The sequence below is a fragment of the Triticum urartu genome, unplaced genomic scaffold (assembly GCF_056163025.1).
Source record: "Triticum urartu cultivar PI428250 unplaced genomic scaffold, HENAU_Tu73 scaffold1, whole genome shotgun sequence".
Lineage (NCBI taxonomy): Eukaryota > Viridiplantae > Streptophyta > Magnoliopsida > Poales > Poaceae > Triticum > Triticum urartu.
This window is the reverse complement of record NW_028259461.1, coordinates 599,077-615,322: the sequence shown is the minus strand read 5'-3', so window position 1 is coordinate 615,322 and position 16,246 is coordinate 599,077. Positions and strand designations below refer to the sequence as shown.

The following is a 16,246-nucleotide window of genomic DNA, read 5'->3' as shown; positions in this document are numbered from 1 at the left end:
TAAAATTTTTTTGCGCGGCGTGCAAAAGAAAGCTCACGGCCGCGACATATATTTACCACGTTTTATTATTTTGCACGTTTGCGGTAAGTTTTAGCTCGTTGGTCATTATTCACGCGTGTAGCGGCGGGGAAAGCAAAGTACGATCGCCTTTGTAGTGGAGCTGGGAGGGGCAAGCATAAGGGACGAAGACGGGGGTAACATGTCGGATGCGATCATACCAGCACTAAAGCACCGGATCCCATCAGAACTCCGAAGTTAAGCGTGCTTGGGCGAGAGTAGTACTAGGATGGGTGACCTCCTGGGAAGTCCTCGTGTTGCATTCCCTTTTTAAAATTTTTTTGCGCGGCGTGCAAAAGAAAGCTCACGGCCGCGACATATATTTACCACGTTTTATTATTTTGCACGTTTGCGGTAAGTTTTAGCTCGTTGGTCATTATTCACGCGTGTAGCGGCGGGGAAAGCAAAGTACGATCGCCTTTGTAGTGGAGCTGGGAGGGGCAAGCATAAGGGACGAAGACGGGGGTAACATGTCGGATGCGATCATACCAGCACTAAAGCACCGGATCCCATCAGAACTCCGAAGTTAAGCGTGCTTGGGCGAGAGTAGTACTAGGATGGGTGACCTCCTGGGAAGTCCTCGTGTTGCATTCCCTTTTTAAAATTTTTTTGCGCGGCGTGCAAAAGAAAGCTCACGGCCGCGACATATATTTACCACGTTTTATTATTTTGCACGTTTGCGGTAAGTTTTAGCTCGTTGGTCATTATTCACGCGTGTAGCGGCGGGGAAAGCAAAGTACGATCGCCTTTGTAGTGGAGCTGGGAGGGGCAAGCATAAGGGACGAAGACGGGGGTAACATGTCGGATGCGATCATACCAGCACTAAAGCACCGGATCCCATCAGAACTCCGAAGTTAAGCGTGCTTGGGCGAGAGTAGTACTAGGATGGGTGACCTCCTGGGAAGTCCTCGTGTTGCATTCCCTTTTTAAAATTTTTTTGCGCGGCGTGCAAAAGAAAGCTCACGGCCGCGACATATATTTACCACGTTTTATTATTTTGCACGTTTGCGGTAAGTTTTAGCTCGTTGGTCATTATTCACGCGTGTAGCGGCGGGGAAAGCAAAGTACGATCGCCTTTGTAGTGGAGCTGGGAGGGGCAAGCATAAGGGACGAAGACGGGGGTAACATGTCGGATGCGATCATACCAGCACTAAAGCACCGGATCCCATCAGAACTCCGAAGTTAAGCGTGCTTGGGCGAGAGTAGTACTAGGATGGGTGACCTCCTGGGAAGTCCTCGTGTTGCATTCCCTTTTTAAAATTTTTTTGCGCGGCGTGCAAAAGAAAGCTCACGGCCGCGACATATATTTACCACGTTTTATTATTTTGCACGTTTGCGGTAAGTTTTAGCTCGTTGGTCAATTATTCACGCGTGTAGCGGCGGGGAAAGCAAAGTACGATCGCCTTTGTAGTGGAGCTGGGAGGGGCAAGCATAAGGGACGAAGACGGGGGTAACATGTCGGATGCGATCATACCAGCACTAAAGCACCGGATCCCATCAGAACTCCGAAGTTAAGCGTGCTTGGGCGAGAGTAGTACTAGGATGGGTGACCTCCTGGGAAGTCCTCGTGTTGCATTCCCTTTTTAAAAATTTTTTGCGCGGCGTGCAAAAGAAAGCTCACGGCCGCGACATATATTTACCACGTTTTATTATTTTGCACGTTTGCGGTAAGTTTTAGCTCGTTGGTCATTATTCACGCGTGTAGCGGCGGGGAAAGCAAAGTACGATCGCCTTTGTAGTGGAGCTGGGAGGGGCAAGCATAAGGGACGAAGACGGGGGTAACATGTCGGATGCGATCATACCAGCACTAAAGCACCGGATCCCATCAGAACTCCGAAGTTAAGCGTGCTTGGGCGAGAGTAGTACTAGGATGGGTGACCTCCTGGGAAGTCCTCGTGTTGCATTCCCTTTTTAAAATTTTTTTGCGCGGCGTGCAAAAGAAAGCTCACGGCCGCGACATATATTTACCACGTTTTATTATTTTGCACGTTTGCGGTAAGTTTTAGCTCGTTGGTCATTATTCACGCGTGTAGCGGCGGGGAAAGCAAAGTACGATCGCCTTTGTAGTGGAGCTGGGAGGGGCAAGCATAAGGGACGAAGACGGGGGTAACATGTCGGATGCGATCATACCAGCACTAAAGCACCGGATCCCATCAGAACTCCGAAGTTAAGCGTGCTTGGGCGAGAGTAGTACTAGGATGGGTGACCTCCTGGGAAGTCCTCGTGTTGCATTCCCTTTTTAAAATTTTTTTGCGCGGCGTGCAAAAGAAAGCTCACGGCCGCGACATATATTTACCACGTTTTATTATTTTGCACGTTTGCGGTAAGTTTTAGCTCGTTGGTCATTATTCACGCGTGTAGCGGCGGGGAAAGCAAAGTACGATCGCCTTTGTAGTGGAGCTGGGAGGGGCAAGCATAAGGGACGAAGACGGGGGTAACATGTCGGATGCGATCATACCAGCACTAAAGCACCGGATCCCATCAGAACTCCGAAGTTAAGCGTGCTTGGGCGAGAGTAGTACTAGGATGGGTGACCTCCTGGGAAGTCCTCGTGTTGCATTCCCTTTTTAAAATTTTTTTGCGCGGCGTGCAAAAGAAAGCTCACGGCCGCGACATATATTTACCACGTTTTATTATTTTGCACGTTTGCGGTAAGTTTTAGCTCGTTGGTCATTATTCACGCGTGTAGCGGCGGGGAAGGCAAAGTACGATCGCCTTTGTAGTGGAGCTGGGAGGGGCAAGCATAAGGGACGAAGACGGGGGTAACATGTCGGATGCGATCATACCAGCACTAAAGCACCGGATCCCATCAGAACTCCGAAGTTAAGCGTGCTTGGGCGAGAGTAGTACTAGGATGGGTGACCTCCTGGGAAGTCCTCGTGTTGCATTCCCTTTTTAAAATTTTTTTGCGCGGCGTGCAAAAGAAAGCTCACGGCCGCGACATATATTTACCACGTTTTATTATTTTGCACGTTTGCGGTAAGTTTTAGCTCGTTGGTCATTATTCACGCGTGTAGCGGCGGGGAAAGCAAAGTACGATCGCCTTTGTAGTGGAGCTGGGAGGGGCAAGCATAAGGGACGAAGACGGGGGTAACATGTCGGATGCGATCATACCAGCACTAAAGCACCGGATCCCATCAGAACTCCGAAGTTAAGCGTGCTTGGGCGAGAGTAGTACTAGGATGGGTGACCTCCTGGGAAGTCCTCGTGTTGCATTCCCTTTTTAAAATTTTTTTGCGCGGCGTGCAAAAGAAAGCTCACGGCCGCGACATATATTTACCACGTTTTATTATTTTGCACGTTTGCGGTAAGTTTTAGCTCGTTGGTCATTATTCACGCGTGTAGCGGCGGGGAAAGCAAAGTACGATCGCCTTTGTAGTGGAGCTGGGAGGGGCAAGCATAAGGGACGAAGACGGGGGTAACATGTCGGATGCGATCATACCAGCACTAAAGCACCGGATCCCATCAGAACTCCGAAGTTAAGCGTGCTTGGGCGAGAGTAGTACTAGGATGGGTGACCTCCTGGGAAGTCCTCGTGTTGCATTCCCTTTTTAAAATTTTTTTGCGCGGCGTGCAAAAGAAAGCTCACGGCCGCGACATATATTTACCACGTTTTATTATTTTGCACGTTTGCGGTAAGTTTTAGCTCGTTGGTCATTATTCACGCGTGTAGCGGCGGGGAAGGCAAAGTACGATCGCCTTTGTAGTGGAGCTGGGAGGGGCAAGCATAAGGGACGAAGACGGGGGTAACATGTCGGATGCGATCATACCAGCACTAAAGCACCGGATCCCATCAGAACTCCGAAGTTAAGCGTGCTTGGGCGAGAGTAGTACTAGGATGGGTGACCTCCTGGGAAGTCCTCGTGTTGCATTCCCTTTTTAAAATTTTTTTGCGCGGCGTGCAAAAGAAAGCTCACGGCCGCGACATATATTTACCACGTTTTATTATTTTGCACGTTTGCGGTAAGTTTTAGCTCGTTGGTCATTATTCACGCGTGTAGCGGCGGGGAAAGCAAAGTACGATCGCCTTTGTAGTGGAGCTGGGAGGGGCAAGCATAAGGGACGAAGACGGGGGTAACATGTCGGATGCGATCATACCAGCACTAAAGCACCGGATCCCATCAGAACTCCGAAGTTAAGCGTGCTTGGGCGAGAGTAGTACTAGGATGGGTGACCTCCTGGGAAGTCCTCGTGTTGCATTCCCTTTTTAAAATTTTTTTGCGCGGCGTGCAAAAGAAAGCTCACGGCCGCGACATATATTTACCACGTTTTATTATTTTGCACGTTTGCGGTAAGTTTTAGCTCGTTGGTCATTATTCACGCGTGTAGCGGCGGGGAAAGCAAAGTACGATCGCCTTTGTAGTGGAGCTGGGAGGGGCAAGCATAAGGGACGAAGACGGGGGTAACATGTCGGATGCGATCATACCAGCACTAAAGCACCGGATCCCATCAGAACTCCGAAGTTAAGCGTGCTTGGGCGAGAGTAGTACTAGGATGGGTGACCTCCTGGGAAGTCCTCGTGTTGCATTCCCTTTTTAAAATTTTTTTGCGCGGCGTGCAAAAGAAAGCTCACGGCCGCGACATATATTTACCACGTTTTATTATTTTGCACGTTTGCGGTAAGTTTTAGCTCGTTGGTCATTATTCACGCGTGTAGCGGCGGGGAAAGCAAAGTACGATCGCCTTTGTAGTGGAGCTGGGAGGGGCAAGCATAAGGGACGAAGACGGGGGTAACATGTCGGATGCGATCATACCAGCACTAAAGCACCGGATCCCATCAGAACTCCGAAGTTAAGCGTGCTTGGGCGAGAGTAGTACTAGGATGGGTGACCTCCTGGGAAGTCCTCGTGTTGCATTCCCTTTTTAAAATTTTTTTGCGCGGCGTGCAAAAGAAAGCTCACGGCCGCGACATATATTTACCACGTTTTATTATTTTGCACGTTTGCGGTAAGTTTTAGCTCGTTGGTCATTATTCACGCGTGTAGCGGCGGGGAAAGCAAAGTACGATCGCCTTTGTAGTGGAGCTGGGAGGGGCAAGCATAAGGGACGAAGACGGGGGTAACATGTCGGATGCGATCATACCAGCACTAAAGCACCGGATCCCATCAGAACTCCGAAGTTAAGCGTGCTTGGGCGAGAGTAGTACTAGGATGGGTGACCTCCTGGGAAGTCCTCGTGTTGCATTCCCTTTTTAAAATTTTTTTGCGCGGCGTGCAAAAGAAAGCTCACGGCCGCGACATATATTTACCACGTTTTATTATTTTGCACGTTTGCGGTAAGTTTTAGCTCGTTGGTCATTATTCACGCGTGTAGCGGCGGGGAAAGCAAAGTACGATCGCCTTTGTAGTGGAGCTGGGAGGGGCAAGCATAAGGGACGAAGACGGGGGTAACATGTCGGATGCGATCATACCAGCACTAAAGCACCGGATCCCATCAGAACTCCGAAGTTAAGCGTGCTTGGGCGAGAGTAGTACTAGGATGGGTGACCTCCTGGGAAGTCCTCGTGTTGCATTCCCTTTTTAAAATTTTTTTGCGCGGCGTGCAAAAGAAAGCTCACGGCCGCGACATATATTTACCACGTTTTATTATTTTGCACGTTTGCGGTAAGTTTTAGCTCGTTGGTCATTATTCACGCGTGTAGCGGCGGGGAAAGCAAAGTACGATCGCCTTTGTAGTGGAGCTGGGAGGGGCAAGCATAAGGGACGAAGACGGGGGTAACATGTCGGATGCGATCATACCAGCACTAAAGCACCGGATCCCATCAGAACTCCGAAGTTAAGCGTGCTTGGGCGAGAGTAGTACTAGGATGGGTGACCTCCTGGGAAGTCCTCGTGTTGCATTCCCTTTTTAAAATTTTTTTGCGCGGCGTGCAAAAGAAAGCTCACGGCCGCGACATATATTTACCACGTTTTATTATTTTGCACGTTTGCGGTAAGTTTTAGCTCGTTGGTCATTATTCACGCGTGTAGCGGCGGGGAAAGCAAAGTACGATCGCCTTTGTAGTGGAGCTGGGAGGGGCAAGCATAAGGGACGAAGACGGGGGTAACATGTCGGATGCGATCATACCAGCACTAAAGCACCGGATCCCATCAGAACTCCGAAGTTAAGCGTGCTTGGGCGAGAGTAGTACTAGGATGGGTGACCTCCTGGGAAGTCCTCGTGTTGCATTCCCTTTTTAAAATTTTTTTGCGCGGCGTGCAAAAGAAAGCTCACGGCCGCGACATATATTTACCACGTTTTATTATTTTGCACGTTTGCGGTAAGTTTTAGCTCGTTGGTCATTATTCACGCGTGTAGCGGCGGGGAAAGCAAAGTACGATCGCCTTTGTAGTGGAGCTGGGAGGGGCAAGCATAAGGGACGAAGACGGGGGTAACATGTCGGATGCGATCATACCAGCACTAAAGCACCGGATCCCATCAGAACTCCGAAGTTAAGCGTGCTTGGGCGAGAGTAGTACTAGGATGGGTGACCTCCTGGGAAGTCCTCGTGTTGCATTCCCTTTTTAAAATTTTTTTGCGCGGCGTGCAAAAGAAAGCTCACGGCCGCGACATATATTTACCACGTTTTATTATTTTGCACGTTTGCGGTAAGTTTTAGCTCGTTGGTCATTATTCACGCGTGTAGCGGCGGGGAAAGCAAAGTACGATCGCCTTTGTAGTGGAGCTGGGAGGGGCAAGCATAAGGGACGAAGACGGGGGTAACATGTCGGATGCGATCATACCAGCACTAAAGCACCGGATCCCATCAGAACTCCGAAGTTAAGCGTGCTTGGGCGAGAGTAGTACTAGGATGGGTGACCTCCTGGGAAGTCCTCGTGTTGCATTCCCTTTTTAAAATTTTTTTGCGCGGCGTGCAAAAGAAAGCTCACGGCCGCGACATATATTTACCACGTTTTATTATTTTGCACGTTTGCGGTAAGTTTTAGCTCGTTGGTCATTATTCACGCGTGTAGCGGCGGGGAAAGCAAAGTACGATCGCCTTTGTAGTGGAGCTGGGAGGGGCAAGCATAAGGGACGAAGACGGGGGTAACATGTCGGATGCGATCATACCAGCACTAAAGCACCGGATCCCATCAGAACTCCGAAGTTAAGCGTGCTTGGGCGAGAGTAGTACTAGGATGGGTGACCTCCTGGGAAGTCCTCGTGTTGCATTCCCTTTTTAAAATTTTTTTGCGCGGCGTGCAAAAGAAAGCTCACGGCCGCGACATATATTTACCACGTTTTATTATTTTGCACGTTTGCGGTAAGTTTTAGCTCGTTGGTCATTATTCACGCGTGTAGCGGCGGGGAAAGCAAAGTACGATCGCCTTTGTAGTGGAGCTGGGAGGGGCAAGCATAAGGGACGAAGACGGGGGTAACATGTCGGATGCGATCATACCAGCACTAAAGCACCGGATCCCATCAGAACTCCGAAGTTAAGCGTGCTTGGGCGAGAGTAGTACTAGGATGGGTGACCTCCTGGGAAGTCCTCGTGTTGCATTCCCTTTTTAAAATTTTTTGCGCGGCGTGCAAAAGAAAGCTCACGGCCGCGACATATATTTACCACGTTTTATTATTTTGCACGTTTGCGGTAAGTTTTAGCTCGTTGGTCATTATTCACGCGTGTAGCGGCGGGGAAAGCAAAGTACGATCGCCTTTGTAGTGGAGCTGGGAGGGGCAAGCATAAGGGACGAAGACGGGGGTAACATGTCGGATGCGATCATACCAGCACTAAAGCACCGGATCCCATCAGAACTCCGAAGTTAAGCGTGCTTGGGCGAGAGTAGTACTAGGATGGGTGACCTCCTGGGAAGTCCTCGTGTTGCATTCCCTTTTTAAAATTTTTTTGCGCGGCGTGCAAAAGAAAGCTCACGGCCGCGACATATATTTACCACGTTTTATTATTTTGCACGTTTGCGGTAAGTTTTAGCTCGTTGGTCATTATTCACGCGTGTAGCGGCGGGGAAAGCAAAGTACGATCGCCTTTGTAGTGGAGCTGGGAGGGGCAAGCATAAGGGACGAAGACGGGGGTAACATGTCGGATGCGATCATACCAGCACTAAAGCACCGGATCCCATCAGAACTCCGAAGTTAAGCGTGCTTGGGCGAGAGTAGTACTAGGATGGGTGACCTCCTGGGAAGTCCTCGTGTTGCATTCCCTTTTTAAAAATTTTTTGCGCGGCGTGCAAAAGAAAGCTCACGGCCGCGACATATATTTACCACGTTTTATTATTTTGCACGTTTGCGGTAAGTTTTAGCTCGTTGGTCATTATTCACGCGTGTAGCGGCGGGGAAAGCAAAGTACGATCGTCTTTGTAGTGGAGCTGGGAGGGGCAAGCATAAGGGACGAAGACGGGGGTAACATGTCGGATGCGATCATACCAGCACTAAAGCACCGGATCCCATCAGAACTCCGAAGTTAAGCGTGCTTGGGCGAGAGTAGTACTAGGATGGGTGACCTCCTGGGAAGTCCTCGTGTTGCATTCCCTTTTTAAAAATTTTTTGCGCGGCGTGCAAAAGAAAGCTCACGGCCGCGACATATATTTACCACGTTTTATTATTTTGCACGTTTGCGGTAAGTTTTAGCTCGTTGGTCATTATTCACGCGTGTAGCGGCGGGGAAAGCAAAGTACGATCGTCTTTGTAGTGGAGCTGGGAGGGGCAAGCATAAGGGACGAAGACGGGGGTAACATGTCGGATGCGATCATACCAGCACTAAAGCACCGGATCCCATCAGAACTCCGAAGTTAAGCGTGCTTGGGCGAGAGTAGTACTAGGATGGGTGACCTCCTGGGAAGTCCTCTTGTTGCATTCCCTTTTTAAAATTTTTTTGCGCGGCGTGCAAAAGAAAGCTCACGGCCGCGACATATATTTACCACGTTTTATTATTTTGCACGTTTGCGGTAAGTTTTAGCTCGTTGGTCATTATTCACGCGTGTAGCGGCGGGGAAAGCAAAGTACGATCGTCTTTGTAGTGGAGCTGGGAGGGGCAAGCATAAGGGACGAAGACGGGGGTAACATGTCGGATGCGATCATACCAGCACTAAAGCACCGGATCCCATCAGAACTCCGAAGTTAAGCGTGCTTGGGCGAGAGTAGTACTAGGATGGGTGACCTCCTGGGAAGTCCTCGTGTTGCATTCCCTTTTTAAAATTTTTTTGCGCGGCGTGCAAAAGAAAGCTCACGGCCGCGACATATATTTACCACGTTTTATTATTTTGCACGTTTGCGGTAAGTTTTAGCTCGTTGGTCATTATTCACGCGTGTAGCGGCGGGGAAAGCAAAGTACGATCGTCTTTGTAGTGGAGCTGGGAGGGGCAAGCATAAGGGACGAAGACGGGGGTAACATGTCGGATGCGATCATACCAGCACTAAAGCACCGGATCCCATCAGAACTCCGAAGTTAAGCGTGCTTGGGCGAGAGTAGTACTAGGATGGGTGACCTCCTGGGAAGTCCTCGTGTTGCATTCCCTTTTTAAATTTTTTTTGCGCGGCGTGCAAAAGAAAGCTCACGGCCGCGACATATATTTACCACGTTTTATTATTTTGCACGTTTGCGGTAAGTTTTAGCTCGTTGGTCATTATTCACGCGTGTAGCGGCGGGGAAAGCAAAGTACGATCGTCTTTGTAGTGGAGCTGGGAGGGGCAAGCATAAGGGACGAAGACGGGGGTAACATGTCGGATGCGATCATACCAGCACTAAAGCACCGGATCCCATCAGAACTCCGAAGTTAAGCGTGCTTGGGCGAGAGTAGTACTAGGATGGGTGACCTCCTGGGAAGTCCTCGTGTTGCATTCCCTTTTTAAATTTTTTTTGCGCGGCGTGCAAAAGAAAGCTCACGGCCGCGACATATATTTACCACGTTTTATTATTTTGCACGTTTGCGGTAAGTTTTAGCTCGTTGGTCATTATTCACGCGTGTAGCGGCGGGGAAAGCAAAGTACGATCGTCTTTGTAGTGGAGCTGGGAGGGGCAAGCATAAGGGACGAAGACGGGGGTAACATGTCGGATGCGATCATACCAGCACTAAAGCACCGGATCCCATCAGAACTCCGAAGTTAAGCGTGCTTGGGCGAGAGTAGTACTAGGATGGGTGACCTCCTGGGAAGTCCTCGTGTTGCATTCCCTTTTTAAATTTTTTTTGCGCGGCGTGCAAAAGAAAGCTCACGGCCGCGACATATATTTACCACGTTTTATTATTTTGCACGTTTGCGGTAAGTTTTAGCTCGTTGGTCATTATTCACGCGTGTAGCGGCGGGGAAAGCAAAGTACGATCGTCTTTGTAGTGGAGCTGGGAGGGGCAAGCATAAGGGACGAAGACGGGGGTAACATGTCGGATGCGATCATACCAGCACTAAAGCACCGGATCCCATCAGAACTCCGAAGTTAAGCGTGCTTGGGCGAGAGTAGTACTAGGATGGGTGACCTCCTGGGAAGTCCTCGTGTTGCATTCCCTTTTTAAATTTTTTTTGCGCGGCGTGCAAAAGAAAGCTCACGGCCGCGACATATATTTACCACGTTTTATTATTTTGCACGTTTGCGGTAAGTTTTAGCTCGTTGGTCATTATTCACGCGTGTAGCGGCGGGGAAAGCAAAGTACGATCGTCTTTGTAGTGGAGCTGGGAGGGGCAAGCATAAGGGACGAAGACGGGGGTAACATGTCGGATGCGATCATACCAGCACTAAAGCACCGGATCCCATCAGAACTCCGAAGTTAAGCGTGCTTGGGCGAGAGTAGTACTAGGATGGGTGACCTCCTGGGAAGTCCTCGTGTTGCATTCCCTTTTTAAATTTTTTTTGCGCGGCGTGCAAAAGAAAGCTCACGGCCGCGACATATATTTACCACGTTTTATTATTTTGCACGTTTGCGGTAAGTTTTAGCTCGTTGGTCATTATTCACGCGTGTAGCGGCGGGGAAAGCAAAGTACGATCGTCTTTGTAGTGGAGCTGGGAGGGGCAAGCATAAGGGACGAAGACGGGGGTAACATGTCGGATGCGATCATACCAGCACTAAAGCACCGGATCCCATCAGAACTCCGAAGTTAAGCGTGCTTGGGCGAGAGTAGTACTAGGATGGGTGACCTCCTGGGAAGTCCTCGTGTTGCATTCCCTTTTTAAATTTTTTTTGCGCGGCGTGCAAAAGAAAGCTCACGGCCGCGACATATATTTACCACGTTTTATTATTTTGCACGTTTGCGGTAAGTTTTAGCTCGTTGGTCATTATTCACGCGTGTAGCGGCGGGGAAAGCAAAGTACGATCGTCTTTGTAGTGGAGCTGGGAGGGGCAAGCATAAGGGACGAAGACGGGGGTAACATGTCGGATGCGATCATACCAGCACTAAAGCACCGGATCCCATCAGAACTCCGAAGTTAAGCGTGCTTGGGCGAGAGTAGTACTAGGATGGGTGACCTCCTGGGAAGTCCTCGTGTTGCATTCCCTTTTTAAATTTTTTTTGCGCGGCGTGCAAAAGAAAGCTCACGGCCGCGACATATATTTACCACGTTTTATTATTTTGCACGTTTGCGGTAAGTTTTAGCTCGTTGGTCATTATTCACGCGTGTAGCGGCGGGGAAAGCAAAGTACGATCGTCTTTGTAGTGGAGCTGGGAGGGGCAAGCATAAGGGACGAAGACGGGGGTAACATGTCGGATGCGATCATACCAGCACTAAAGCACCGGATCCCATCAGAACTCCGAAGTTAAGCGTGCTTGGGCGAGAGTAGTACTAGGATGGGTGACCTCCTGGGAAGTCCTCGTGTTGCATTCCCTTTTTAAATTTTTTTTGCGCGGCGTGCAAAAGAAAGCTCACGGCCGCGACATATATTTACCACGTTTTATTATTTTGCACGTTTGCGGTAAGTTTTAGCTCGTTGGTCATTATTCACGCGTGTAGCGGCGGGGAAAGCAAAGTACGATCGTCTTTGTAGTGGAGCTGGGAGGGGCAAGCATAAGGGACGAAGACGGGGGTAACATGTCGGATGCGATCATACCAGCACTAAAGCACCGGATCCCATCAGAACTCCGAAGTTAAGCGTGCTTGGGCGAGAGTAGTACTAGGATGGGTGACCTCCTGGGAAGTCCTCGTGTTGCATTCCCTTTTTAAATTTTTTTTGCGCGGCGTGCAAAAGAAAGCTCACGGCCGCGACATATATTTACCACGTTTTATTATTTTGCACGTTTGCGGTAAGTTTTAGCTCGTTGGTCATTATTCACGCGTGTAGCGGCGGGGAAAGCAAAGTACGATCGTCTTTGTAGTGGAGCTGGGAGGGGCAAGCATAAGGGACGAAGACGGGGGTAACATGTCGGATGCGATCATACCAGCACTAAAGCACCGGATCCCATCAGAACTCCGAAGTTAAGCGTGCTTGGGCGAGAGTAGTACTAGGATGGGTGACCTCCTGGGAAGTCCTCGTGTTGCATTCCCTTTTTAAAATTTTTTTGCGCGGCGTGCAAAAGAAAGCTCACGGCCGCGACATATATTTACCACGTTTTATTATTTTGCACGTTTGCGGTAAGTTTTAGCTCGTTGGTCATTATTCACGCGTGTAGCGGCGGGGAAAGCAAAGTACGATCGTCTTTGTAGTGGAGCTGGGAGGGGCAAGCATAAGGGACGAAGACGGGGGTAACATGTCGGATGCGATCATACCAGCACTAAAGCACCGGATCCCATCAGAACTCCGAAGTTAAGCGTGCTTGGGCGAGAGTAGTACTAGGATGGGTGACCTCCTGGGAAGTCCTCGTGTTGCATTCCCTTTTTAAATTTTTTTTGCGCGGCGTGCAAAAGAAAGCTCACGGCCGCGACATATATTTACCACGTTTTATTATTTTGCACGTGTTGCATTCCCTTTTTAAATTTTTTTTGCGCGGCGTGCAAAAGAAAGCTCACGGCCGCGACATATATTTACCACGTTTTATTATTTTGCACGTTTGCGGTAAGTTTTAGCTCGTTGGTCATTATTCACGCGTGTAGCGGCGGGGAAAGCAAAGTACGATCGTCTTTGTAGTGGAGCTGGGAGGGGCAAGCATAAGGGACGAAGACGGGGGTAACATGTCGGATGCGATCATACCAGCACTAAAGCACCGGATCCCATCAGAACTCCGAAGTTAAGCGTGCTTGGGCGAGAGTAGTACTAGGATGGGTGACCTCCTGGGAAGTCCTCGTGTTGCATTCCCTTTTTAAATTTTTTTTGCGCGGCGTGCAAAAGAAAGCTCACGGCCGCGACATATATTTACCACGTTTTATTATTTTGCACGTGTTGCATTCCCTTTTTAAATTTTTTTTGCGCGGCGTGCAAAAGAAAGCTCACGGCCGCGACATATATTTACCACGTTTTATTATTTTGCACGTTTGCGGTAAGTTTTAGCTCGTTGGTCATTATTCACGCGTGTAGCGGCGGGGAAAGCAAAGTACGATCGTCTTTGTAGTGGAGCTGGGAGGGGCAAGCATAAGGGACGAAGACGGGGGTAACATGTCAGATGCGATCATACCAGCACTAAAGCACCGGATCCCATCAGAACTCCGAAGTTAAGCGTGCTTGGGCGAGAGTACTACTAGGATGGGTGACCTCCTGGGAAGTCCTCGTGTTGCATTCCCTTTTTAAATTTTTTTTGCGCGGCGTGCAAAAGAAAGCTCACGGCCGCGACATATATTTACCACGTTTTATTATTTTGCACGTTTGCGGTAAGTTTTAGCTCGTTGGTCATTATTCACGCGTGTAGCGGCGGGGAAAGCAAAGTACGATCGTCTTTGTAGTGGAGCTGGGAGGGGCAAGCATAAGGGACGAAGACGGGGGTAACATGTCGGATGCGATCATACCAGCACTAAAGCACCGGATCCCATCAGAACTCCAAAGTTAAGCGTGCTTGGGCGAGAGTAGTACTAGGATGGGTGACCTCCTGGGAAGTCCTCGTGTTGCATTCCCTTTTTAAATTTTTTTTGCGCGGCGTGCAAAAGAAAGCTCACGGCCGCGACATATATTTACCACGTTTTATTATTTTGCACGTTTGCGGTAAGTTTTAGCTCGTTGGTCATTATTCACGCGTGTAACGGCGGCGAAAGCAAAGTACGATCGTCTTTGTAGTGGAGCTGGGAGGGGCAAGCATAAGGGACGAAGACGGGGGTAACATGTCGGATGCGATCATACCAGCACTAAAGCACCGGATCCCATCAGAACTCCGAAGTTAAGCGTGCTTGGGCGAGAGTAGTACTAGGATGGGTGACCTCCTGGGAAGTCCTCGTGTTGCATTCCCTTTTTAAATTTTTTTTGCGCGGCGTGCAAAAGAAAGCTCACGGCCGCGACATATATTTACCACGTTTTATTATTTTGCACGTTTGCGGTAAGTTTTAGCTCGTTGGTCATTATTCACGCGTGTAGCGGCGGGGAAAGCAAAGTACGATCGTCTTTGTAGTGGAGCTGGGAGGGGCAAGCATAAGGGACGAAGACGGGGGTAACATGTCGGATGCGATCATACCAGCACTAAAGCACCGGATCCCATCAGAACTCCGAAGTTAAGCGTGCTTGGGCGAGAGTAGTACTAGGATGGGTGACCTCCTGGGAAGTCCTCGTGTTGCATTCCCTTTTTAAATTTTTTTTGCGCGGCGTGCAAAAGAAAGCTCACGGCCGCGACATATATTTACCACGTTTTATTATTTTGCACGTTTGCGGTAAGTTTTAGCTCGTTGGTCATTATTCACGCGTGTAGCGGCGGGGAAAGCAAAGTACGATCGTCTTTGTAGTGGAGCTGGGAGGGGCAAGCATAAGGGACGAAGACGGGGGTAACATGTCGGATGCGATCATACCAGCACTAAAGCACCGGATCCCATCAGAACTCCGAAGTTAAGCGTGCTTGGGCGAGAGTAGTACTAGGATGGGTGACCTCCTGGGAAGTCCTCGTGTTGCATTCCCTTTTTAAATTTTTTTTGCGCGGCGTGCAAAAGAAAGCTCACGGCCGCGACATATATTTACCACGTTTTATTATTTTGCACGTTTGCGGTAAGTTTTAGCTCGTTGGTCATTATTCACGCGTGTAGCGGCGGGGAAAGCAAAGTACGATCGTCTTTGTAGTGGAGCTGGGAGGGGCAAGCATAAGGGACGAAGACGGGGGTAACATGTCGGATGCGATCATACCAGCACTAAAGCACCGGATCCCATCAGAACTCCGAAGTTAAGCGTGCTTGGGCGAGAGTAGTACTAGGATGGGTGACCTCCTGGGAAGTCCTCGTGTTGCATTCCCTTTTTAAATTTTTTTTGCGCGGCGTGCAAAAGAAAGCTCACGGCCGCGACATATATTTACCACGTTTTATTATTTTGCACGTTTGCGGTAAGTTTTAGCTCGTTGGTCATTATTCACGCGTGTAGCGGCGGGGAAAGCAAAGTACGATCGTCTTTGTAGTGGAGCTGGGAGGGGCAAGCATAAGGGACGAAGACGGGGGTAACATGTCGGATGCGATCATACCAGCACTAAAGCACCGGATCCCATCAGAACTCCGAAGTTAAGCGTGCTTGGGCGAGAGTAGTACTAGGATGGGTGACCTCCTGGGAAGTCCTCGTGTTGCATTCCCTTTTTAAATTTTTTTTGCGCGGCGTGCAAAAGAAAGCTCACGGCCGCGACATATATTTACCACGTTTTATTATTTTGCACGTTTGCGGTAAGTTTTAGCTCGTTGGTCATTATTCACGCGTGTAGCGGCGGGGAAAGCAAAGTACGATCGTCTTTGTAGTGGAGCTGGGAGGGGCAAGCATAAGGGACGAAGACGGGGGTAACATGTCGGATGCGATCATACCAGCACTAAAGCACCGGATCCCATCAGAACTCCGAAGTTAAGCGTGCTTGGGCGAGAGTAGTACTAGGATGGGTGACCTCTTGGGAAGTCCTCGTGTTGCATTCCCTTTTTAAATTTTTTTTGCGCGGCGTGCAAAAGAAAGATCACGGCCGCGACATATATTTACCACGTTTTATTATTTTGCACGTTTGCGGTAAGTTTTAGCTCGTTGGTCATTATTCACGCGTGTAGCGGCGGGGAAAGCAAAGTACGATCGTCTTTGTAGTGGAGCTGGGAGGGGCAAGCATAAGGGACGAAGACGGGGGTAACATGTCGGATGCGATCATACCAGCACTAAAGCACCGGATCCCATCAGAACTCCGAAGTTAAGCGTGCTTGGGCGAGAGTAGTACTAGGATGGGTGACCTCCTGGGAAGTCCTCGTGTT

The 16,246-nt window shown here is 49.4% G+C and overlaps 48 non-coding genes and 1 pseudogene across 48 annotated transcripts; all 49 read left to right on the top strand.

The window, feature by feature from the left end:
- Nucleotides 1-204: 204 nt before the first annotated feature.
- On the top strand, nt 205-323 carry LOC147955713 (5S ribosomal RNA). The gene has a single exon (XR_015612581.1). It is a non-coding gene; the product is annotated as a 5S ribosomal RNA (ribosomal RNA).
- A 209-nt stretch (nt 324-532) lies between these two features.
- On the top strand, nt 533-651 carry LOC147955712 (5S ribosomal RNA). The gene has a single exon (XR_015612580.1). It is a non-coding gene; the product is annotated as a 5S ribosomal RNA (ribosomal RNA).
- Nucleotides 652-860: 209 nt separating this feature from the next.
- On the top strand, nt 861-979 carry LOC147955711 (5S ribosomal RNA). The gene has a single exon (XR_015612579.1). It is a non-coding gene; the product is annotated as a 5S ribosomal RNA (ribosomal RNA).
- A 209-nt stretch (nt 980-1,188) lies between these two features.
- LOC147955710 (5S ribosomal RNA) lies at nt 1,189-1,307 on the top strand. Its single transcript, XR_015612578.1, has one exon. It is a non-coding gene; the product is annotated as a 5S ribosomal RNA (ribosomal RNA).
- A 210-nt stretch (nt 1,308-1,517) lies between these two features.
- On the top strand, nt 1,518-1,636 carry LOC147955709 (5S ribosomal RNA). The gene has a single exon (XR_015612577.1). It is a non-coding gene; the product is annotated as a 5S ribosomal RNA (ribosomal RNA).
- Nucleotides 1,637-1,845: 209 nt separating this feature from the next.
- On the top strand, nt 1,846-1,964 carry LOC147955708 (5S ribosomal RNA). The gene has a single exon (XR_015612576.1). It is a non-coding gene; the product is annotated as a 5S ribosomal RNA (ribosomal RNA).
- Nucleotides 1,965-2,173: 209 nt separating this feature from the next.
- On the top strand, nt 2,174-2,292 carry LOC147955707 (5S ribosomal RNA). The gene has a single exon (XR_015612574.1). It is a non-coding gene; the product is annotated as a 5S ribosomal RNA (ribosomal RNA).
- A 209-nt stretch (nt 2,293-2,501) lies between these two features.
- Nucleotides 2,502-2,620, top strand: LOC147955706 (5S ribosomal RNA). Its single transcript, XR_015612573.1, has one exon. It is a non-coding gene; the product is annotated as a 5S ribosomal RNA (ribosomal RNA).
- A 209-nt stretch (nt 2,621-2,829) lies between these two features.
- Nucleotides 2,830-2,948, top strand: LOC147955705 (5S ribosomal RNA). Its single transcript, XR_015612572.1, has one exon. It is a non-coding gene; the product is annotated as a 5S ribosomal RNA (ribosomal RNA).
- Nucleotides 2,949-3,157: 209 nt separating this feature from the next.
- On the top strand, nt 3,158-3,276 carry LOC147955704 (5S ribosomal RNA). Its single transcript, XR_015612571.1, has one exon. It is a non-coding gene; the product is annotated as a 5S ribosomal RNA (ribosomal RNA).
- A 209-nt stretch (nt 3,277-3,485) lies between these two features.
- On the top strand, nt 3,486-3,604 carry LOC147955703 (5S ribosomal RNA). The gene has a single exon (XR_015612570.1). It is a non-coding gene; the product is annotated as a 5S ribosomal RNA (ribosomal RNA).
- Nucleotides 3,605-3,813: 209 nt separating this feature from the next.
- LOC147955702 (5S ribosomal RNA) lies at nt 3,814-3,932 on the top strand. Its single transcript, XR_015612569.1, has one exon. It is a non-coding gene; the product is annotated as a 5S ribosomal RNA (ribosomal RNA).
- A 209-nt stretch (nt 3,933-4,141) lies between these two features.
- Nucleotides 4,142-4,260, top strand: LOC147955701 (5S ribosomal RNA). The gene has a single exon (XR_015612568.1). It is a non-coding gene; the product is annotated as a 5S ribosomal RNA (ribosomal RNA).
- Nucleotides 4,261-4,469: 209 nt separating this feature from the next.
- On the top strand, nt 4,470-4,588 carry LOC147955700 (5S ribosomal RNA). The gene has a single exon (XR_015612567.1). It is a non-coding gene; the product is annotated as a 5S ribosomal RNA (ribosomal RNA).
- A 209-nt stretch (nt 4,589-4,797) lies between these two features.
- Nucleotides 4,798-4,916, top strand: LOC147955699 (5S ribosomal RNA). Its single transcript, XR_015612566.1, has one exon. It is a non-coding gene; the product is annotated as a 5S ribosomal RNA (ribosomal RNA).
- A 209-nt stretch (nt 4,917-5,125) lies between these two features.
- Nucleotides 5,126-5,244, top strand: LOC147955698 (5S ribosomal RNA). Its single transcript, XR_015612565.1, has one exon. It is a non-coding gene; the product is annotated as a 5S ribosomal RNA (ribosomal RNA).
- Nucleotides 5,245-5,453: 209 nt separating this feature from the next.
- Nucleotides 5,454-5,572, top strand: LOC147955697 (5S ribosomal RNA). The gene has a single exon (XR_015612563.1). It is a non-coding gene; the product is annotated as a 5S ribosomal RNA (ribosomal RNA).
- Nucleotides 5,573-5,781: 209 nt separating this feature from the next.
- LOC147955696 (5S ribosomal RNA) lies at nt 5,782-5,900 on the top strand. Its single transcript, XR_015612562.1, has one exon. It is a non-coding gene; the product is annotated as a 5S ribosomal RNA (ribosomal RNA).
- Nucleotides 5,901-6,109: 209 nt separating this feature from the next.
- LOC147955695 (5S ribosomal RNA) lies at nt 6,110-6,228 on the top strand. Its single transcript, XR_015612561.1, has one exon. It is a non-coding gene; the product is annotated as a 5S ribosomal RNA (ribosomal RNA).
- A 209-nt stretch (nt 6,229-6,437) lies between these two features.
- LOC147955694 (5S ribosomal RNA) lies at nt 6,438-6,556 on the top strand. Its single transcript, XR_015612560.1, has one exon. It is a non-coding gene; the product is annotated as a 5S ribosomal RNA (ribosomal RNA).
- A 209-nt stretch (nt 6,557-6,765) lies between these two features.
- On the top strand, nt 6,766-6,884 carry LOC147955693 (5S ribosomal RNA). The gene has a single exon (XR_015612559.1). It is a non-coding gene; the product is annotated as a 5S ribosomal RNA (ribosomal RNA).
- A 209-nt stretch (nt 6,885-7,093) lies between these two features.
- LOC147955692 (5S ribosomal RNA) lies at nt 7,094-7,212 on the top strand. Its single transcript, XR_015612558.1, has one exon. It is a non-coding gene; the product is annotated as a 5S ribosomal RNA (ribosomal RNA).
- Nucleotides 7,213-7,421: 209 nt separating this feature from the next.
- LOC147955691 (5S ribosomal RNA) lies at nt 7,422-7,540 on the top strand. The gene has a single exon (XR_015612557.1). It is a non-coding gene; the product is annotated as a 5S ribosomal RNA (ribosomal RNA).
- Nucleotides 7,541-7,748: 208 nt separating this feature from the next.
- Nucleotides 7,749-7,867, top strand: LOC147955690 (5S ribosomal RNA). The gene has a single exon (XR_015612556.1). It is a non-coding gene; the product is annotated as a 5S ribosomal RNA (ribosomal RNA).
- Nucleotides 7,868-8,076: 209 nt separating this feature from the next.
- On the top strand, nt 8,077-8,195 carry LOC147955689 (5S ribosomal RNA). Its single transcript, XR_015612555.1, has one exon. It is a non-coding gene; the product is annotated as a 5S ribosomal RNA (ribosomal RNA).
- Nucleotides 8,196-8,404: 209 nt separating this feature from the next.
- LOC147955688 (5S ribosomal RNA) lies at nt 8,405-8,523 on the top strand. Its single transcript, XR_015612554.1, has one exon. It is a non-coding gene; the product is annotated as a 5S ribosomal RNA (ribosomal RNA).
- A 209-nt stretch (nt 8,524-8,732) lies between these two features.
- LOC147955687 (5S ribosomal RNA) lies at nt 8,733-8,851 on the top strand. Its single transcript, XR_015612935.1, has one exon. It is a non-coding gene; the product is annotated as a 5S ribosomal RNA (ribosomal RNA).
- Nucleotides 8,852-9,060: 209 nt separating this feature from the next.
- On the top strand, nt 9,061-9,179 carry LOC147955686 (5S ribosomal RNA). The gene has a single exon (XR_015612552.1). It is a non-coding gene; the product is annotated as a 5S ribosomal RNA (ribosomal RNA).
- A 209-nt stretch (nt 9,180-9,388) lies between these two features.
- LOC147955685 (5S ribosomal RNA) lies at nt 9,389-9,507 on the top strand. The gene has a single exon (XR_015612551.1). It is a non-coding gene; the product is annotated as a 5S ribosomal RNA (ribosomal RNA).
- Nucleotides 9,508-9,716: 209 nt separating this feature from the next.
- On the top strand, nt 9,717-9,835 carry LOC147955684 (5S ribosomal RNA). Its single transcript, XR_015612550.1, has one exon. It is a non-coding gene; the product is annotated as a 5S ribosomal RNA (ribosomal RNA).
- A 209-nt stretch (nt 9,836-10,044) lies between these two features.
- LOC147955683 (5S ribosomal RNA) lies at nt 10,045-10,163 on the top strand. The gene has a single exon (XR_015612549.1). It is a non-coding gene; the product is annotated as a 5S ribosomal RNA (ribosomal RNA).
- Nucleotides 10,164-10,372: 209 nt separating this feature from the next.
- Nucleotides 10,373-10,491, top strand: LOC147955682 (5S ribosomal RNA). Its single transcript, XR_015612548.1, has one exon. It is a non-coding gene; the product is annotated as a 5S ribosomal RNA (ribosomal RNA).
- A 209-nt stretch (nt 10,492-10,700) lies between these two features.
- LOC147955681 (5S ribosomal RNA) lies at nt 10,701-10,819 on the top strand. Its single transcript, XR_015612547.1, has one exon. It is a non-coding gene; the product is annotated as a 5S ribosomal RNA (ribosomal RNA).
- Nucleotides 10,820-11,028: 209 nt separating this feature from the next.
- Nucleotides 11,029-11,147, top strand: LOC147955680 (5S ribosomal RNA). Its single transcript, XR_015612546.1, has one exon. It is a non-coding gene; the product is annotated as a 5S ribosomal RNA (ribosomal RNA).
- A 209-nt stretch (nt 11,148-11,356) lies between these two features.
- On the top strand, nt 11,357-11,475 carry LOC147955679 (5S ribosomal RNA). Its single transcript, XR_015612545.1, has one exon. It is a non-coding gene; the product is annotated as a 5S ribosomal RNA (ribosomal RNA).
- Nucleotides 11,476-11,684: 209 nt separating this feature from the next.
- LOC147955678 (5S ribosomal RNA) lies at nt 11,685-11,803 on the top strand. The gene has a single exon (XR_015612544.1). It is a non-coding gene; the product is annotated as a 5S ribosomal RNA (ribosomal RNA).
- Nucleotides 11,804-12,012: 209 nt separating this feature from the next.
- Nucleotides 12,013-12,131, top strand: LOC147955677 (5S ribosomal RNA). Its single transcript, XR_015612543.1, has one exon. It is a non-coding gene; the product is annotated as a 5S ribosomal RNA (ribosomal RNA).
- Nucleotides 12,132-12,340: 209 nt separating this feature from the next.
- LOC147955676 (5S ribosomal RNA) lies at nt 12,341-12,459 on the top strand. The gene has a single exon (XR_015612541.1). It is a non-coding gene; the product is annotated as a 5S ribosomal RNA (ribosomal RNA).
- Nucleotides 12,460-12,668: 209 nt separating this feature from the next.
- On the top strand, nt 12,669-12,787 carry LOC147955675 (5S ribosomal RNA). Its single transcript, XR_015612540.1, has one exon. It is a non-coding gene; the product is annotated as a 5S ribosomal RNA (ribosomal RNA).
- A 302-nt stretch (nt 12,788-13,089) lies between these two features.
- On the top strand, nt 13,090-13,208 carry LOC147955674 (5S ribosomal RNA). Its single transcript, XR_015612539.1, has one exon. It is a non-coding gene; the product is annotated as a 5S ribosomal RNA (ribosomal RNA).
- Nucleotides 13,209-13,510: 302 nt separating this feature from the next.
- On the top strand, nt 13,511-13,629 carry LOC147955673 (5S ribosomal RNA). Its single transcript, XR_015612960.1, has one exon. It is a non-coding gene; the product is annotated as a 5S ribosomal RNA (ribosomal RNA).
- A 209-nt stretch (nt 13,630-13,838) lies between these two features.
- LOC147955672 (5S ribosomal RNA) lies at nt 13,839-13,957 on the top strand. Its single transcript, XR_015612927.1, has one exon. It is a non-coding gene; the product is annotated as a 5S ribosomal RNA (ribosomal RNA).
- A 209-nt stretch (nt 13,958-14,166) lies between these two features.
- Nucleotides 14,167-14,285, top strand: LOC147955671 (5S ribosomal RNA). The gene has a single exon (XR_015612538.1). It is a non-coding gene; the product is annotated as a 5S ribosomal RNA (ribosomal RNA).
- A 209-nt stretch (nt 14,286-14,494) lies between these two features.
- Nucleotides 14,495-14,613, top strand: LOC147955670 (5S ribosomal RNA). Its single transcript, XR_015612537.1, has one exon. It is a non-coding gene; the product is annotated as a 5S ribosomal RNA (ribosomal RNA).
- A 209-nt stretch (nt 14,614-14,822) lies between these two features.
- On the top strand, nt 14,823-14,941 carry LOC147955669 (5S ribosomal RNA). Its single transcript, XR_015612535.1, has one exon. It is a non-coding gene; the product is annotated as a 5S ribosomal RNA (ribosomal RNA).
- A 209-nt stretch (nt 14,942-15,150) lies between these two features.
- LOC147955668 (5S ribosomal RNA) lies at nt 15,151-15,269 on the top strand. Its single transcript, XR_015612534.1, has one exon. It is a non-coding gene; the product is annotated as a 5S ribosomal RNA (ribosomal RNA).
- A 209-nt stretch (nt 15,270-15,478) lies between these two features.
- LOC147955667 (5S ribosomal RNA) lies at nt 15,479-15,597 on the top strand. Its single transcript, XR_015612533.1, has one exon. It is a non-coding gene; the product is annotated as a 5S ribosomal RNA (ribosomal RNA).
- Nucleotides 15,598-15,806: 209 nt separating this feature from the next.
- LOC147955666 (5S ribosomal RNA) lies at nt 15,807-15,925 on the top strand. The gene has a single exon (XR_015612908.1). It is a non-coding gene; the product is annotated as a 5S ribosomal RNA (ribosomal RNA).
- A 209-nt stretch (nt 15,926-16,134) lies between these two features.
- On the top strand, nt 16,135-16,246 carry LOC147955665 (5S ribosomal RNA; annotated as a pseudogene).